This window comes from Cornus florida, unplaced genomic scaffold (assembly GCF_030987335.1).
Source record: "Cornus florida cultivar Cherokee Brave unplaced genomic scaffold, ASM3098733v1 CherokeeBrave_3.0.0_Hap2_Chr06, whole genome shotgun sequence".
In the NCBI taxonomy this organism is placed as follows: Eukaryota; Viridiplantae; Streptophyta; class Magnoliopsida; order Cornales; family Cornaceae; genus Cornus; species Cornus florida.
The window spans coordinates 4,536,455-4,555,376 of record NW_026775576.1 but is presented as its reverse complement, the minus strand read 5'-3'; the positions used below and the strand labels follow the sequence as shown (position 1 = coordinate 4,555,376).

The 18,922-nt window shown below is 38.3% G+C and overlaps 2 pseudogenes; both read right to left on the bottom strand.

Moving 5' to 3' along the window:
• Positions 1-1,225: 1,225 nt before the first annotated feature.
• On the bottom strand, positions 1,226-1,324 carry LOC132315293 (small nucleolar RNA R71; annotated as a pseudogene).
• A 14,512-nt stretch (positions 1,325-15,836) lies between these two features.
• Positions 15,837-17,283, bottom strand: LOC132313804 (probable methyltransferase TCM_000331; annotated as a pseudogene).
• Positions 17,284-18,922: the final 1,639 nt, after the last annotated feature.

Sequence of the window (18,922 nt, the reverse complement as noted above, 5' to 3'; positions counted from 1 at the left end):
TGGTGCGATGACATACCGCGCATCAGTTTTTGGTGCCGTTGCCGGGGATTGATTGATTTTATTAGGCAATATCGGATTTGTGGAATCAATTAGGATTAGTACTCTTTTGATCATGTCTTTACTTTACTTCTATTTTTCTTTTTGGTTACTTATTGTGTTGTTCTTACTTAACTAGGTGCATTGTTGGAGAGGAAGCAAGCAAAGGAGCATTCAAGCAAGCAAAGAAAGTAAAAAGCTAAAAATTCTAAAAATTTGCTAAGCTAAGCTTTAAATTTGGAGTTAAAGTAATAAAGGACCTTTGTGAGACTTTCTTTACTCAATCCCTTAGTTAAATCGTCGGCCTGTGTGGAGGCTTATTTTTAATTGTTCTTGCATCATTGTTGTTAAAGCATGGGAGTATGAATTAAGTGTTTGTGGAAGAGGTCTAATTGCATTGTTGTGAAGGCATAGTGTTTGTCATTCTTTGTGTTTCTTTGTGTTTTGCATTATGCATGCATGGACGTCGTTCATTGAGACCAACTCTTGTCCCTCTTGATTTGCATCTTGAATCCATCATTAGAAATCCTAGGGGAAAAGGAAGTTCAAATAGGACCAATCTATCAATGGATGACTATAATAATGATCATGTTAAGGACCTTGGTCATATAGACCAACAAGGTATCCTTCATCCCAATGTGCACAATGAGAACATACAAGTACCATTAGGCATGCCTAGGCCATTCATTCACCAACCACCACAACAACAAGGCCAAGTTCCATATGGAATGCCAAGGCCAATGTATGCTCCATAACCTCCCATCATCAATTAAGGAATTCAAAACCAAGGTGTTCATGTTGCACCTCAAGTAGCTAATCCACCTCTTGCTTTAAGAGACCATTATGTGCCTAATGAGTATAATGCACCTACATGCATCTAATTGCCTCCATTTAGAGCACATCATTATGAAATTAAGCCACAAACCATTCAAATGCTTCCTAATTATCATGGACTTCCAAGTGAATAACCTTACAAGCATTTGGATGAGTTTCTTGAAGTATGTTCCACCATAAAATATACGGACATGCCGAAAGAGGTTTTAAGACTCAAACTTTTTCCATTCACCTTAAAAGACAAGGTAAAGTATTGGTTTAACAATCTTAGGCCTTTTTCATTCACTTCTTGGGCAGAAATGCAACAAGAGTTCTTGAAGAAGTACTATCCGGTTTCTAAGACCAATGCCATGAGAACCTCAATTCGAGAATTTTCACATGGGCATGGAGAAATGTTTCATGAGGCATGGGAATGCTTCAATGAACTGCTTAGGAAGTGTCCACATCATGACATGCCCAAATGGCAATTACTTCAATATTTCTTTGAGAGCTTACCGGACAACTATAAGGGTATGGTTGATGCTTCCATGGGTGGCTCATACATCGATAGGCATGAGGATGACGTGTGGCGTCTTTTTGAGAGCATGAGTGAAAATTCTTTGCATAGAACACTATCATCCAAGAATGGTAGAAATTCACAAGGTAGGAAGAGTGTTGGCTTACATCAAGTCGACAATTCAAATGAAATAGCCATTGAAATGAACTCTTTATCTCAAAGGTTTGATCAATTTTTGATTAACCAAAACTCGGCAAACCAAGTATCTTCCTTCCCTAACGATTCTTATCGTGCATCAAATGAAACATGTATGACTTGTTCTAGTGTTCTTCATTCTACTCCTCATTGTCCTCACGGACAAGTGCAAAATGAACCTAATGAACAAGTCAATGTAGCTTTTGTGAACCAGGGGAACAATCCTTATGGTACTCACTATAATCCAAGTTGAAGGAATCATCCGAATTTCTCTTGGAAAAACCAAGGAGAGGGCTCAAACCCTTCCCAAGGCGGTTTTCAAGGGAAGTACATTCCACATCCACTTCAAAACCAAGGATCCCAAGGTTATAGACCTTATCAATTACAAGGAAATCAATTTGCTAATTCTCATTTTCTCAACCAATCTTATTCCCAAGGAAATACTAGAAGTCCCACCTTTAAAGAAAAAGTTTTGAATGCTTTGGGCACTTTAGAGGCTAACACTCAATTGCTTCATTCTTACTCTCAATCTATTGCGAAGCTAGAAACCCAAGTAGGGCAAATAGCAAGCACTCTCAATGCACGAGAGAAGGGAAAGATGCCTATTAATGCCCCACCAAAGCTACAATGTGTCATAGAAACCCATTCCTCATCGGAAGGCCACACCATTGAACATGTTAATGCAGTGACTACCTTGCGGAGTGGTAGGATTGTGGACAATCAAGTTGGAATGTCCAATGAAGAGAGTGAACCGGTGCAACCTCAAGTTGTCACCCGTCCCATTTTATATCCTATTCCTCCTTCATTGCATATACATGATCTTGTAAATGATAAAGTCTTGAAAGATGTGTTTGAAAAAGAAGTTTTGAAAAATGATGTTGAAAAGATTTTGTTAAAAAATGATTTGAAAACTTCTTGTGTTGAAAAGAGTTCAAAAGAAAATTTTGAAAAAGTGTTTGAACCAAAAGTTCCATTTCCGAATGCCTTAAAAGGATCCATTTCAAAAGACAAGCAAAAGGCAAAAACCAATGAAATCATGGAAATGTTTAGGCAAGTGAAAGTTAATCTTCCACTATTGGATGCAATAAAGCAAATTCCGGCTTATGCCAAATTCTTGAAAAACTTGTGCACCCAAAAGCGGAAGAACAAGAGCCAAGCACCAAGGAAAGTGGTTTTGACCGAGCAAGTAAGCTCAATTTTACTATATAACACTCTTCCAAAGTTTAAGGACCCCGGTTCACCCACTACATCATGCATTATTGGTGATCATATCATTAATCGGGCGCTTCTTGACTTAGGAGCAAGCATTAACCTTCTTCCATACTCAGTTTATGTCAAATTGGGCCTAAGTGAATAGAAACCGACGTCGGTAGTTTTGCAACTTGCCAACCAATCCATTAAGAAGCCTAGAGGTATAATTGAGGATGTTTTGATTAAGATTGATAAATTCTTCTTCCCGGTTGATTTCGTTGTCATTGACACAGAACCGGTCCCCAATCCTAAGAGCTAAATTCCCGTTATCATTGACCGTCCTTTCTTAGCAACCGCTAATGCCAACATCAATTGTAGGACTGGGATAACGAAAATCTCATTTGGCCACATGAAGCTGAAGTTGAATATCTTTAATCCCACACCCAATTCATTTGACAAATATGAAGGAGAGGAATAAATGTCATGATCTTTAGTGTCAAGGAAATGAGCTTTTGTGTAAAACCAAAACTTCCAAAGGATCATCTTCAACCTTGCATTCTAAAAATCTTGTTTCAAATTCTTGCTTTGAAAGGGCATGGAAGCCCAAAGGTTGTGATTGCATAGACAAGGGACCAAAGGTTTCTTTTGAGCTTAATCCAACAAGTTCTTCAAAGAACCATTTGTTGGGTGGAGTTCAAAGCATCTATCACCCCAATAAGGAGGGGATGCATTATAAGATCTTTAATCCGGGCTAAAAGAGCCCAATGTCTTGCTAGAGACGTTAAAGACTAGCAAAGACATTTCGTAGGGTGTCAAAACCCTATTCCTCCCCCATTTCTATCTTTCATTTCATTTCTTGCGAAGTCTAGATACTTGTTTTTGGTTCTTATATGCATTGAAAGGAACTTTGGTAAAGATTGCATAAGCTTTCATGTCATTATTGAGCATTCTGCATAGTTCGATCGATCTCAAACCTGAGTTTGATCGATCAAACTCCATTCTGCATCCAACACTTAGAAAAAAATTTGACCTGTAGAAACCTGCATCCAAATCACCTCTCTGTCCCATTGTTCGAACCAATTCCTAGATCGATCAGGAGACCTTCGATCGATCTAACTTCTAAGTTCGATCGATCTCATGATTCAACACTTAGAAAAATTTTGAGCCTGCATCAACCTACATATTTCACTTCTCTGTATGATCGATCGAAACATTCCAAGATCGATCTGAAGTTCTTCGATTGATCCAATTTCCAAGTTCGATCAATCTTCAAGTTCCAACACTTAGCCAATTTTCTGAGCCAAAAACCTGCATATTTTTACTCTCTGTCTGATCGATCGAACTCTTGTTTCGATCAATCTCAGTTCTTCATTTCATTATTTTGACTTTTCAAATTTTCAAAAATCCAAAAATATTTTCACTTTTATTTTATTTTCATTTCATTTTATTTTATTTTTCAAAAAGTTTTCAAAAATTCAAAAATATTTTAATTTATTTAGCTTTTAATTATTATTGTTTATTTAATTTATAAAAAAAAAAAAAAACCAAAAATATTTTATTCTATTTTATTTTACTTTTTTTCTAATTTTTAATTCCAATTTTCAATTTTAATTTTGCAATTTTCAAAAATTTCAAAAATCCAAAAATACTTTGAAGAGAGTTCATCAAAGTTCGATCGATCTCAATTAAAGTTCGGTCGATCGAACTCTGTCGGGAATGTTTTTAAAAATAGAATCGAGGGTTTTCTAGATCGATACCTTAGATCGATCTCACCCTCTCTACAAACCCTAACCCCCCTTCATCGTCGCCATTGTGCCATCACCTCTCCCACCTCCGGTAAACTTTCCGGTGAGCATCTAAGCATCAATCTCTCTCTCCCTTCTCGGATTCATCTTCATTCTTCCACATCTCCACTTCTCTCATCGTTTAAGGTAAGATCCGAGAATGTCCCTCATGATTTAAGCTTCACTCTTGTGCATACATGCTTTATATGTTGAATACATGCTATATACATGACAAATCCTCCATTGTTGAATCTTGAAGCATTTGTGTATATATGTGTATATATTTTTGATGATTTGATTCGATTTGGGAGGATGGGCCATGATTGGGTGATGGAATTGATTGATTTGTTATAGTGATGGGCCCACGAACACGTTCGTGTGGGCCCCATGCGTCCAAAGTCACAGATCTGTGACCTTTGAGTTTTCATCGTCGCACAGTTCAATCGATCGAACTTGTATCTCAAATCAATCTTGAGAGATCGATTAAACTCATGTCACCGATCGATCGAAGTTGTGAAATCGATCTCACTTATTTTCAATCGATCCAACTTTTGTGATCGATCTCACTTCCTTTTATGATTGATCGAACTTCACAAATCTCACACACACACTTCATTCATCATATCTTATGATCATGCTATCTCATATATGCCCAATGCCTGTGATATTCCACATTGGATGCATTTCATACTCACATTGTTTAGCATATTTCATATCCTGCCGTTTGCATAGATTCATGTCATATTTGTTTTGTCTATTTTACTTGACATACATGTTTTTATATCATACTTAAAATTTCTTATTTTAGCACTAACTCCTATTGCAAGTTTTTCTTTTTCTTTTTGCAGGCCATGGTTAAGAGGAAGACCGTTGCCAACAGGCAACACGGGCCCCACCGACATATTAGGCCACAGACAGAGGAGCTAGCAGAGCCCTCTTATGCACAGGAAGAGCCAGCACAGGCTACCTAACCTCAGTCACCATCTCATGAGGCTGAGGATGACCATATACCATCCACCTCTGCAGCTTATCCTGCATTCACTCCATCACCAACTCCATCGCATACTGGAGCTAAGCATTCACCTATACCAACTCAGCCAGCTCATCTAGAGCGTGATAGGCCCACGCCTCGATATGCGCATATGACGATCGACCATGAGTTAGTGTTCGACATGGCCTTCTTCTCTAGATCGGTGCTGACCCGATCCGCCTACCATGATGTCATTCAGAGGGGCCTGGCCGCTATTCTTGCCCCCATCACAGAGCCGGTCTACCCGCGGCTAGTACGGTTGTTCTACCAGAACCTCCGGCCATCCCCGCGTACCACAGCCGAGCTGGTCACTTCTGTCGATGGCCATCCGATCACCATCACAGTGGACTCTCTAGCCCGCTCTTGCCGCTGTCCACACCGCTGTCCTCCGAAGCTTCAGGACACATATCCGAGGCTATACAGGCCTTCATATGCCGACATAGTAGTTTTTCTTACAGGTCACCAAGCCAGTGGCGAAACCTTCGCCACCCGAACATTCCTTCCCGACGACCTATGGTTCACCGATTCCGTTCTCTATCGGAACATATACATGACCGGGCACAAGATTCAGAGGAGGGACGATTATCTGACAACCCTCTACGCCTTTTACATCTGGCACTGGGTGTCCATTCCCGCACTCATCTGGAGCATGATGAGGAAGCTATATGACAAGTACATCAGCAAGGAGACGTCCGGATGGGCTAAGTCTCTTCCATTCAGCCACCTCATCACCCAGATTCTCATAGACCAGCGCTACCCTATTTACCCTCGGGAGCACCCCAAGAGAGGTTCATGTCACTTCCTGAAGAAGGATTGGGACAAGAGCTACCGATCCATCATTACTCGCCTGCAGGACCACGCAGTAGTGGCTGTAGTAGAGTTAGAGGAGGAGGCACAGGCACAGGCATAGGCCTAGGTAGAGGCACCGGTACCAGCAGCAGGGCCCGCAACAGACGACGCACCAGTCCATCCAGCTACAGATCATATAGATATTGACTTTGAGCGCCCTGCAGATGACACAGAGCAGTACTCTCCAGCCAGGTCGCCTATTCATGAGCAGGAGCAGACTCAGGAGCTTTCTTCTGATTCATCTATGCTTAAGGCTTCAAATCTGACCCCCGACTTTGGAGTACGTCTGCAAACGCTTGAGGATGCTGTTGTTGCCATCCGAGCTGATCTCACAGCCCACAGAGCTAATTTTGTTGCCTTCCACATGGATGTCACGACCATGTTCTGAGATCTATCCAGAGATATCCGCGGAGCCCGACCTGCCCGTCCTACCTTATCCTCCTGAGTCCCAGTTCCTTCTATCTCATGATCCCTCTCTCCTATTGATACTTTACTTTTGTCACTGTACATTATTATTTTTACAGCCGGTCTGTCGACTTTGATATTTTTATTTTACCTATACTTTATCTGTTTTATATATATCTGTTTTTATTGTGGATGTCATATGATTATATTCTCATATCTGTATGTTTGACTCCATCAGGTATATCACTGTGACTTCAGTGAGAGAGTGCTATCCAATTTTCAGGACCACCCTTATACCTCTCTCATTTATTTATCTGTTTATCCCATTTACACTTGTATGTCCACTGTGCACTGATTATCCCATTTTGTTATCTGATGAGTTTATCCAAATGCCAATTTTCAGGACCACAGTTCATCCCAAGTTTGGGGGGGCCATGCCACCCACTTCGGATACTTCAGTCCCGATCATTCTTGCTTAATTGCACTAGTATACTCTTTCCTTTGTTCTCTTGCACATTGAGGACATTGTGCCATTTAAGTTTGGGGGGAATGGTGTTTTGCAGTGTTAGTTTTAAATTCAAAATTTTGAGCATGACTTGTGTATTTGAGGGATATTTCTATGATTGGTCCATATTTAGCTATGATTTTGATCTTTTGAGGACTATATTGCTTAAAATTTAAAAATTGCTTGACTTGAGAGTCCAATACTCCTTGTATGCCTTGTGGATGCCATTTAGGAGTAAATTTTTCGAAAGATTGATATCTTGCTTGCACTTGTGGTCCACATCATCTTGATTTTATGATTGTTTTGAGATTCATTCTATGATTCTACACTAGCACCGGCGCACACTACCATTCATTTGTGGGGCACATGCTTTGTTAATTATTGAATTGGTTATATCCCAATTGAGCTAGTAGTGCATTGAAAGCTTTCATTCTTGATAAAGGTGGATAACAACCCCTTTTCACTAAGTAGCTGGGATTCTAGCCTCATCAAGCATTAAACTTCTTGCGCCAAAAGGTGGAGGCAGGTTAATAATTGAATTCAAAATATAAAAAAATAAAATAAAAAATAAAAAAGCAAAAGCAATAAAAAGTGAGGACTTCTCCCAAAAGGTGGGAAGTGGGAAATGATTAGATGGAGGTTGTCTTGATTTGTAGCCTAGTTGATTTGAGCTTATAAGTCCGTAGGGACATTTGAATGCCTAATGCCCTAAAGTCGTCTAGTTTGGGAGTCATTGACCTAACGCTCGATCTCATAAATCACTAGAAAGCTTAAGAGATCAACACATTGCACTATGCTTCCATCTTTGATCCTCAATAAATAAATAAATAAATCGAGTGAAAAGAATAAGCGCACCTAGAACAATAAAGCTTTAATAAAAGGTCCACTTTTTGTCTTGATGATCGGTACTAGATTTGTGTGCTAGTTTGAGGGTAAGGATGTGATTAATTCTTTAGTTGGCTAAGATAGCAACATATTTGATGCCGGTCCACTCAAAAAGGATTCTAGAGTTGTTTTGATTTGCATAATCATTTTCTTGATGTGTGGAGGACCATGTTTGTTTGCTTGATATTGAGATTTTAGGAGATTTCTCAGAAATGTTTGAAAAATTGCACACTTGAGGTAGTTTTCTCCCAATGCTTGTTTGCAATATTGGTGCCTCTTTTGAAAGAATGAGCTTAATGTTTATGGGTACCATTTCTGGAAACCCTCACGAGACTTCACTCGTCCACTAGGGGTAACCTAGGGGTTTAAAAGGCTTGTTGCATATGCTAAGTGCAATCGTGCTCCCTACGAAAGTGGCGTTATCTATTTATTGTTTTCTAGTTCATAATTATATAGTTGTTCATTTCATTCCTTTACTTTCTATTTCATTACTAGGGACTAGCAATATTTAAGTTTAGGGGTGTGATGAGCGCTGAAAAGAGCGTATTTAAACCCCATAAGCTTAGGCATTCTAGTATCTTTATTTATCTTACTTTATCATTTTAGATTGATTTCGTATTATTTCCATTTTCAGGCACTTATCCCGAAAATAAGCTAACTCAGCCAAATAAGAGCTTAATTAAAGCAATTCTGGGATTAAATAAAGAAAGGAGCAAAGTGGAGAAAGAAGGAAGCAAATGAAGCTAAAGGTGACAAGTAGCAAAGTTCGATCGATCTAAGTTCAAGGTTCGATCGATCGAACAATAATCGATCTCAGTACTTCAAGATAGATCCAAGCCTTGACCCAAAAGCATAAAGTCCAAAAGTTCGATCAATCCAACATCACCCTTCGATCGATCGAACACTTTTGTCCTTATTCATATAATTGATCCTATCCACAGCTATACCACCCACTAACCACTTTTGTCCTTTTCCCAAAAATTTCTCCCAAAATATCTCAGATTTGTCTTTTCCCAAAAAGCTCAGCCAATTGGATTGATCCAGCCTAAGTTCGATGGATCTCAGCCAGTTCGATCGATCCAAGTCCAAGGTTCGATCGATTAAACTTCCTCTAGTGCGAAAAAGTTAAATTTCCATCTCATTGAAAGTTGTCCTTCATCCAATCATTAGAGAATATTGTGTGCACGACCCCAGCTCATTTTGGGTGTCATTTTGACCTACCTATATAAGGATAAGGATTGCTTTTTACAAAGGGAGCTAATAGAATTCTAGGGTTAATTCTCTAGGGAACCAATATCATTTTCATATCATCTCTTGGAGAGTAAGCTTAGAGGAGGAGGAGGTTAGAAACACCATTGGAGACTCTTCATCAACCAAGGAGCAAATCTCTTCCATGGAATTAGCCCTTGAGGGTTGGAACAACATCACTATGAGTGGCTAGACATCCTCTTGGGGCTAGAGTTAGCCCCAAACATGCTTTCTATATCTTAATCTTGTGTATTATTGAGGGATTAGTGTTGTAATTAATGTTTTGACACTTTGATATATATAAATCTTGTTTATTCAATGATTTATGTGGTTTAATGCTTCCAATTGATCATTTCATTCTATCCATATGTCTATGTATGCTAGAATAGATGTTCATATGCTTGTCTCTAGATTTTGTGTTATTGATGCATGTCTATTTGTATTGATGCTATAGATTTAGAGATTGTCAAAACATAGTGCTTAAAGGAATGCTCTTGTGATTCTCTTGCTGGTTCATACTTATTCCTTGATGGATTGTACCTCTCCCCTAGTTTATTTTCATGCTAGTAGTGTAGTTGTAATGTAGTGTTAAATGGGAGGACAATCTATGCTTGTTGTTTGATGATCCAAGCTTTTGAATACAAGTAGCATATGTCTCTATCCTTGTGTTGTATTTGGATTGTGAGCTTAATGAAATGATTAATGACTTGTTTTGATCTATTGTGCCTTTCACATGTTGTTTAGACAATATATACTTCATTGCTTAGATATATTATGCCTTCCACATGATTTTTAGACAATACATGCTTAACTAGTCATCCTTGCTTGTTGAATCAACCAAACACACACACCAATATTGCAACACACCATTTGCCCTCATTAATCACTTGTCAATGATATAGAAATGCATTGCTTGGTGGTGATCTCTTAAACCCCAAGATCTCTCTCTCTCTCTTACTTACTCTTAATTGTATTCTTTTGTTATCACTTAGTTTAATTTAGTTGTTATCTAATCAACCAACCAACCAATTGTTTGATCACTTGACCTACTAGCCCTAATAGCGATTCCACGACCTTGCTCGATCCTCACAATCCCTTGGGACGATCCCTACTCGCCCTAGCTATATTTTTAAAGTAGTAGTGGCTTTTATAAATGTAAAACTCTTGGCCCTCACCTTAGAATCCACACACTCTCAAGCTTTATTATGGTGCAGCGACACAACCGCAATCAGTTCTCTCGTGATACATTTGATTTTTGGTCAAATATACCGCACTCTGACTGTCACAATAAATAACAGTTGAGCTCTACTGCAAACACAAAACACCAACCAAACCTCTCAACTAAATGGCTTCCTACACTGTTTCAGTGGCCGCCATATATTCTGCTTCTGTAGTAGAGAGAGCAGCTGTGGATTGCAAAGTTGCTTTCCAACTAACTGCACAACCTGAGAGAGTAAAGACGTATCTTGTTGGAGATCTTCTTCTGTCTAAATCACCAGCATAGTCAGAGTCCACAAAACCAACAACACTGCCAAAATCATCACTGCTCTTCTGATAAACTAAGCCAATATATGCAGTACCTTTCAAATACCGAAGAATCCACTTCACAGCTAGCCAATGCTCTTTTCCTGGATTATCCATATATCTGCTAACTACACTGACTACATGTGAAATATCCGGGCGAGTGCAAACCATTGCATACATCTAGCTACCAACTGCACTAGCATAAGGAACACGTGACATGTGCTCCTTTTCCTCTTCGGACTGCGGTGATAAAGCTGCAGAAAGACGAAAATGAGCAGTAAATGGTGTGCTCACAGGCTTGGAATTCTGCATGTTGAACCGCTCAAGCACTTTCGCAATATAACTCTTCTGTGACAAACTCAATCTGCCAACTTGACGATCCCTCTAAATTTCCATGCCCAAAATCTTCTTCATTGCACCAAGATCTTTCATCTCAAATTCAGTATTCAACTGAGATTTTAACTTATTGATTTCTGACATGTCTTTTGCAGTAATAAGCATATCGTCAACATATAACAACAAGTATACAAAAGAACCATCTGAGAGCTTTTGATAGTAAACACAATTGTCATAGCTACTTCTCAAATAGCCATGTCCAACAATAAAAGTGTCGTACCTCTTGTACCACTGCCTTGGAGATTGCTTCAACCCATACAAGGATTTCTTCAACAAATAAACGTGGTCTTCCTTTCCCTGAACAACGAACCCCTCTGGCTGATGCATATAAATTTCTTCTTCAAGCTCACCATGTAGAAAAGCTTTTTTTGACATGAAGTTGCTCAAGCTCTAAGTTAAATAGAGCAACCATGGCAAGTAACACGCGAATAGAGGTGTGTTTCACAACTGGTGAGAATACTTCATTGAAATCCACACCTTCTCTCTAACTATAACCCTTTGGCACCAAACGTGCTTTATACCTTTCATCTTCAACACCTGGAGTTCCTTCCCTTTTCCTGAAGACCCATTTGCACCCAACAATCTTCTAGCCTTTAGGAGGTTTCACTAACTCCCATGTCTGATTCTTGTGAAAAGATTCAATCTCCTCATTCATAGCAACATCCACTTGGCAGATTCATTTCCTGTAACAGCTTCTTAGTAGGTGGAAGGCTCTTTATCTTCAATATTTTTTGCCACAGACAAAGCATAAGCAATTAAATCTGCATAAGCATACCTCTTAGGAGGTTTAATCTGCCTTTTCTATCTCCTTGTAGCAATACTGTACTGTTGCTCATCTGGTACTTGATCATCCTGCACCTCTTCAACATCAGGCTGAACTGGAATGTTGACTTGTTTCTCTGGAGCTTCAAAGTCATACTCCACCTGCTGCTTAACACCTTGAGATTCACCTATAACAAAAGACTCCTTTCTCGGGTGAAGTAAAGCAAACTCATCAAAAGTAACATCTCTGCTGGTAATAAACTTAGGTGACTTAGGATCAGGACACCACAACATGTATCCCTTCACCTCGGATGTATAGCCAATAAAAATACATTTTTTGCCTCTAGGCTCAAGTTTTCCTTCATTAACATTAGCATAAGCAAGACATCTAAAAACTCTTAAATTAGAATAATCAGCAGGAGTACCAGACCATACCTCTTCAAGTGTTTTGCAGTCAATAGCAATCGATGGTGACCTGTTCACCAAATAGCAAGCTGTGTCGACTGCTTCAGCTCGAAATCCCTTGGACAACCCAGCATTGAAAATCATACAACAAGCTCTTTCCAAGAGAGTTCTATTCATGCGTTCTGCTACACAATTCTGTTGTGGAATCTTTCGAATTGTATGGTGTCTGACAATGCCTTCATTACTGCCAAACTCGTCAAACTCTCCTGAGTAAAATTCTAAACAATTATCTGTTCTGAGATGCTTGATCTTCTTTCCGGTCTGCTTTTCAATCATGGTCTTCCACTTGTTAAACTTAAGGAACACTTCATGTTTTTGCTTCAAGATATAGATCTAAACTTTCTTGGATAAGTCATCAATGAAAGTCAACATATATCGAGAACCACCAAGAGAGGGAACTCTGGACGGACCCCAAAGATCTGAATGAATGTAATCAACAGTGCCCTTGCTCCTGTGAACAGCTGTACTGAACTTGAGTCTTTTCTGCTTACCAAAGACACAATGCTCGCAAAAGTCTAGCTTTCCCGTCTTCTGTCCACCTAGAAAACCTCGTTTGCTCAATTCTGTCAAACCCCTCTCACTCATATGCCCTAAACGTATATGCCATAGATGGGTAGTTTCTGAATCATGATCAACTGAAGAAGATACTAAAACAGCGCCTGTCACAGTACTGCCCTCCAAAAAATAGAGGCCTTTTCTCTATTTTCCCCTTAAGCATAGTAAGAGCACTTTTAGAAACTCTCAAAACTCTACCTTCAGCTGAAAACTTGTAACCATTAGAATCAAGAGTACCAAGAGAAATTAAATTATTTTTCAAATCTGGAACATGCCGAACATCAGTTAAAGTTCTAAAATAGCATCATGCATCTTAATTTGGATTGTGCCTATTCCAACAGTCTTACAAGGAATGTCGTTCCCCATTAAAATAGTACCACCATCAACAGAACGGTAAGTAGAAAACCAGTCCCTATTGGGACACATAGATAGCAACAACCAAAATCAAGAACCCATTCAATACTGGAGTGATAATCATTGACAGAAACTGAAAGAACATTTTCGACATTCGAGGAACTTTCCTCAGCAACCCTAACAATATCAGAAGAATTACTAGTGGATTTATCCTAAGACTCCTTTTTATCTTTCCTTTTATTTTTCAATTTTGGACAATTCCACTTAATGTGCCCTTTTTGGTGACAATAATAACATTCAGTATCTTTATGAGACCTAGATTTAGATCTCGATTTGCTTCTACTACCAGAACCGTTTTTCTCACTACTTCCCCTCGCAACTAAACCCTCGGCCTGTTCATCTCCATTATTTCCAGACACATTTTTTCTCAACTCTTGAGAGTTCAGTGAGGATTTAACATCCTCCATACTAATGGAAATCCATAATAATAGAATTAAAATTATCAACATATTCCTTAAAAGGCATACCTTCCTTCATACGAAGGGTGTAGAGTCTCTGTTTCAGGTAAAGTCTGTTGGTAAGAGACTTCGTGATGTACAAACTCTCCAATTTCAGCCACAACTTTGCCGTCGTGTCTTCATCAATAACTTCACGCAGCACCTCATCGGCTAAATTCAGGAGAATTGCACTACGCGCCTTTTCATCGACCTCATCTTTGTCTTCATTGGACATAGTTTCTAACTACTTGTCCTTTCCGAATAGCACCTTCTTTGGACCTTGCGGGGTTAGCAGGGCCTGCATCTTGATACGCCAAAGACTGAAGCTAATCTTGCCATCAAATTTCTCAATTTCGTATCTGGCCGACATCTCAAAAAAAACTCCCCAAAAAATTTCTCGGTGAATAGTACCGTATTTGTGAACAGTATCCGAATAGTATATGTGAACAGTATCTGTACACAATACACGAACAGAGCTCTGATACCAGTATGTTACGAAAAAAGGATCAAATAAAAGTTTATGAGAATAAGAGAAAAAAATAATGACAAGAAAAAATAAAATAGCGCACACACAAACGAGACAAAGATTTACGTAGTTCAGCTGTGACTACATCCACGGGGAGAAGACAAAACAATATTTCACTATAGAAATAAAGAGATATAAGGTTAAGTGGCTCACATCCAAAACCCAAATTACACCCAAACTCCCACACACTTTGCTTTGCTTGATATTAAGTAAACACTCAAATTTTTGGATGCTTCGAACTATGGAGATCAAGGCTATTTATAGCCAAAATGGGGTATCAAGAAAGCTTACTGAAACTGCTTCAAACTTGGTGTCCAAGAATTCTTGATGACCAAGTATAATGATTGGTGAATACACAACTTGGCGGCCAAGCATGATGATGTCATGGGTGATGCTTGAGCCACAATATTCAACACATCTTAACAAGGTATGGTTTAATTACTAAGTTCTTGTTTCTTCACCTCATTTTCTTCAAATGCTGTTTTAAATTTTAGGAACTATGCTGCTGTTTATCATGTTGTATAGCTGACTCAGGTATGATTCTTATTTTGGAGCTGATAAAAGGCCCAGTGCCCTAATTTCATTGCACCATAGATGTCACTCTAGAAATTGTAATTTATTATCCATTGATTGCACCATAGATGTCATATTATTACAAGAAAGTTGGTAACTAATTAGTTGTTATTTTGGGTTTAAATTAGGCATAGTGGCCTACTACAGCATTATAACCCCACGTCATGTGCAGCAATGGTGAGGAACTAAACTAGTCATAACTTTGCCCTTGTTCAAATCATATCCAAATTCAAATCCATACGCACACGACAGATTACAAAATTTCTCCCTTGACTGGATAAATTATCTACCTGATACTTGGGTATCAAGTACTTGACTTTATAGAGGTAGCAAAATTCATGAAATGAAATATGATTATATATAGCTTATTTTTGCATCATAGAACGAAGGCAGATCATTTTTCAACAAGCAAACACTGGAAAACGCCAGGCTTCATCACCTGCCCTTTCAGATAAACTATAGGTGTCGTAGACTTAGTTTTTGACACTATTTAAAGTTTGTATTCATCAACTATCAAGTACTGCTAAAATATATATATTTCTTATTTTTATTTTTTTGTATCGTAGATTTGGTAACACATATTGTTAAATACTGATACATCGATCATCTTATATCATATTGGGGCATAGCATATGCCTGTTGTAATTGTGCCTAAAGAACTTCAATAAAATGTTAATATTGCAACTTTTTGAATCGTAATTTGCAACATTTGCCCTTTGCGAATGGTCACTTCTTTGTTAACGAAATGACTATGTTGAAATACTTTGTTTTCTCCATGGGCAGATGCTCAGCCACATGTTGTGCAAACCTTGGAAACAGTTTGTCAATGACAGTGTCTCCGAAATGATTAGCCAACATTGGCTCCATAACAGCTCTTATACAATTTGCCACATTTTTCCCACTCCTATGTTTGTCAAAAACTAAATGTTTGCCACCATCTTTGTCGCTGGCGTCCCAATTGACTTCAAAATCTTCTAGTCTGTCAAGAGTAAAGGATCCTTCCTTCTGAATTAGACCCGTCACTTCATCCTTGTAGGGTGTATAAAAGGGCATATTGAATGAATCAACTTCAGCTTCTTCAAGATGGTCCTAAAACCAAATGTATTAATTACAGACCAAATAAATAATTAGATTGTGACGATAATTTTTTTTTTTTTTTTTTTTTTTTTTTTGCTATTTTTTTTTTTTTTTTTTACCATAACAAGTAACTCACACCCATATTTGTCCCTAACGGGACTCGAACCCTCGACATTTCGAGAAACCATCAAGGTGTGTTCTAGTGGTATCCCATCATTCTCATGTCTCTCCAAGAGTATTGTGGGAGTTCTTTGCTAAGAAAAAATAAATAAAAAATACCACTAGACTACAACTCTTGGTATAATGAGCACTGATTATTTGTGTTTTTTTTTTAAGTGGAAATGAGCTACACCTCAGCCACCATGTCAAGAAGTAATTCTGCCAGGAGTTCCCATGAATGTTAGAACCATACGCCCTCCGGGTATTACTTCTGAACGTAAGCTTAGAAATGTTGAGAAATCGCTTTGAAATTGCGTCAGGTATGCTTCAAACACATGGGAAGGACTCGTCTTAATTTGCAATGTATATGCCCTTGTTATTATCCAGTCTTTCAGGAACCTGTCTTTTAGTTACATGGTAGGGCAATAATTATTTATACAGAACATAATTGACATTAATGCATGCTTATGGGCAGGATTTTCCTTTGTATTGTTCTTTGAATGAAGATGCTAACCTTGGAGAGCCAATGGACACTGCAAGAAGAATGAACAAAGCTCCTGCTTGGGAAAAGCCTGCCATAGAAAGAACCTGGTGGTCCTGATACAAAACATGGACTGAAATTCTCTTCTTTCTCTTTCTTGAGCTTCTCAAGGAATATTGGTAGCGATTTGAAAATGGTGTTGAAGTCATTGTGTGGAAGATCATTTAGATACACTTGAAATTCAGGTGCTTTGCATTTATTGTGCTGGCACAGACCATGAATTATGTCGATGGTTTCAGAGATAACCAAGATGGTATTTGGACTTGAAGAGCAACCCAAGTCTACTATTTTAAAGCACCTGGGAAAGTTTTCATTATACATGTCATAGAGGGTGTCTTCTAGTGCGGGCCGCGCCTTTAGTAACACTGATTTCTGAAAAAAATAATGGACATGCATGTACCAGCATTCATGTGAAGAATGTTTACCACTGCCAACTTATCCTTGGGTTGTGCTCTTACTTTTTGATCATTATATATATAGACACACATATACAAGTCCCCTACTCAACCATAGTTTACATGGACAATGAATTTGGAATCTTCTTCAAGGAATTGTGATTTGTCCTTGCCGAACTCTAAATGCCAGACTGGTGGGCTCCCACAGCCCTCCAACCGTCTTTCTTCTTCGGTATTCCAGTTTGGTTTGTCTATCACTGCTCATATTAAATAATGCACTATGTATTTGGCTAGGTTTTTGAAAATCTCTGACAAGGTATGGTCTAACTACTGAGTTCTTATTTGTTTGGTATTTGACAATAATATGATGAATCCAGTGTTGGGATTTATATGCCCTGACATAGCGAATTCCTAATTGGATTAAAATGACATATGTTCCTAAAATATTTATACTCTATACAATTGGTGAATTCAATGTATTATGTTTCGATTCATTATGGAATTGATAGTGTCCACTTGATTACAAAAGATATTTATATATGTATGTAATGGCGATCAATACATGAATATAATAGTAATCATAAATAGTTCATAGTCAGTAATTATGGATAGACTCATTATTAACAATGACTTGAACTGGATCCGCGTTAGGTTGAGATATATTGCGAGAGCAGTCGTATGCAATTGCTCCCTATCACCGTCATGGCATTTGACTCTTAAGTATGAGATAAGTATAGACTCTTTTATTAATTAGTAATTACTTTGATTTGTTCGGCGGAATCTTCGGAATCCTTAAACCGGCACTTTGGGTAATTATGTAATTAATAGTTAGAGGGTTATATTTTCAATATTAGCATCATTGCTACTTGTATTTATTTTGTATTGATTATGGTTGATCACAAAGTAAATTCGAAGGCCTTCGTGTGTTTTTAGACAAAATGATTTATTATATATTTATTTATTTAAATTATTGTTTTTGTCAAACAAATGTTTTATTGTGATCAAGCCGGAAATAATCAAATGTACCAAAATAAATATATTAATTAATCAAATGTACCAAAATAAATATATTAATTACGTAGTCAAATTGATGGCTTTATTTATCCGATAACTAATTATGTATAGAGGGGTCTGTGACGGCCCTGATTTTTCAAGCCAATGCGTCCTGTGATAAACCGAAGATTGACCAGATAACGAATCCGAAAACAGAAAATAAGACTCTAAGAAGTCAAAGTGACCTTCAATGAGGTCGTGGAACTCAATGAGAACTGATGTGGAAGTAAAAGATCAAAAATATGACAAATAATCCCCCAGGGGTAAAATGATAATTTTCTAAAAATATGAACTCGGGTGCCACCAAGTACACTGCTGGGAAGGAGTCCAGACTCAAGATGGACTCAAGAATCGCATGATTCGGAGTCTAGACGAAGGAGAAACGGCATGACGAAGAAAAACGAGCACTTAAGGCAAAAAAGGTAAACTGATAATTATCTAGGAAGATCTGGGTGCAACTAAGTACACCGTTGGAAAGATAGTGAAAAAATAGTCGAGTTCAAAAAAAAGTTCACTAGATTTGGAGTCCGGACGAGGAAGAAACGAGGGTTTGAAGTTAAGACATTGCGGCAGCCCGACGAAGGCCA